Source organism: Scyliorhinus torazame, chromosome 11 (genome assembly GCF_047496885.1).
Source record: "Scyliorhinus torazame isolate Kashiwa2021f chromosome 11, sScyTor2.1, whole genome shotgun sequence".
In the NCBI taxonomy this organism is placed as follows: Eukaryota; Metazoa; Chordata; class Chondrichthyes; order Carcharhiniformes; family Scyliorhinidae; genus Scyliorhinus; species Scyliorhinus torazame.
In genome coordinates, this window is record NC_092717.1 from 9,214,720 (window position 1) to 9,216,180 (window position 1,461).

The following is a 1,461-nucleotide window of genomic DNA, read 5'->3' on the forward strand; positions in this document are numbered from 1 at the left end:
TCCAGGATGTTGATTCAATGACAGTCAAGGAACGGACAATATATTTTCAAGTCAGGATGGTGAACCACTTGGAGGAGAGGTTGCAGATGCCAATGTTCCCATGCGTCTGTTGTTCTTGTCCTTGAGGTTTGGGAGAAGATGTTAAAATCGTCTTTAAAATTTTTTAAAAAATTAATTTAAAGTACCCAATTCATTTTTTCCAGTTAAGGGGCAATTTAGTGTGGCCAAGCCACCTACCCTGCACATCTTTGGGTTGTGGGGGCGAGACCCACGCAAACACGGGGAGAATGTGCAAACTCCACACGGACAGTGGCCCAGAGCCGGGATCGAACCTGAGACCTCGGCGCCGTGAGGCAGCAGGGCTAACCCACTGCTCCACCGTGCTGCCCTTACAATCGTCTATAAATACGAAACAACTCATGAGCTTATGTAAGCAATCGGAAAAGACCCTCGCAACCAATTTACACTGGAGTGCGGGTGTGAGGATGTTAATTCGCCACTGACCACTTTATTAAAGATAGAAACCCCAGCCCCCTTTCCATTGTAAGGTTCGGATTCTGGGTTTAGATGCATCGAAAGAGCTTCCTACACAAAAGGTAGTAGTTTTTCTATCAATCTCTCAGATTTTACTTAATTACGGTTGATATTTGTACACAGAAGCATTGGAACATAGGACCAGGAGCAGGAGTAGGCCATTGGTCCTTTAAGCCTGATCCACCATCATGGTTCATTTGGTTGTGGTGTCAACTCCACCTTCTTGTCCCCCACCCCTCCCCATAACCCTTCACCCCCTGCCTGTCAAAACTCTAGTTAACTCAGCCTTGAGTAAATTAAATGATCCAACCCCCAGTGTTTCTGGTGAAGAGAATTCAACAGACTAGCAACCCTCTGAGAGGAGAGAAACAATTTTCCCCATCTCTATCTCAAAAAGGGAGACCTCTTATTCTCAAATTGTGTGCCTTAGTTCTAGTTTCTCCCATAAGGGGAAATATCCTCTCAGAATCCTGCTCAGCATCTTAAATGTTTCAATGAGATTGCCTCTCAATTTTCTAAACTCTAATAGGTATAGGCCCATTATGGCGATGGTGGTATAGTGGTGAGCATAGCTGCCTTCCAAGCAGTTGACCCGGGTTTGATTCCCGGCCATCGCAAATCTCTTAGGGGCTGGTTTAGCACACTGGGCTAAATCGCTGGCTTTGAAAGCAGACCAAGACAGGCCAGCAGCACGGTTCAATTCCCATACCAGCCTCCCCGAACAGGTGCCGGAATGTGGCGACTAGGGACTTTTCACGGTAACTTCATTTGAAGCCTACTTGTGACAATAAGTGATTTTCATTTCATTTCATTTCATTGTAACACAAAATGGTTTGATTGATCTGTGTTTAATTATCGTGATGAATGTTGAAATTATTATATATCACATTTTATATTCTGTTGCAGTAATATTATTTTTAAAACGCT

General features: G+C 44.0%; 1 non-coding gene across 1 annotated transcript; it reads left to right on the plus strand.

Annotated features, from left to right (window-relative positions):
• The first annotated feature begins 1,079 nt into the window (after nucleotides 1–1,079).
• Nucleotides 1,080–1,151, plus strand: trnag-ucc (transfer RNA glycine (anticodon UCC)). The gene has a single exon. It is a non-coding gene; the product is annotated as a tRNA-Gly (tRNA).
• The last annotated feature ends 310 nt before the right edge of the window (nucleotides 1,152–1,461 follow it).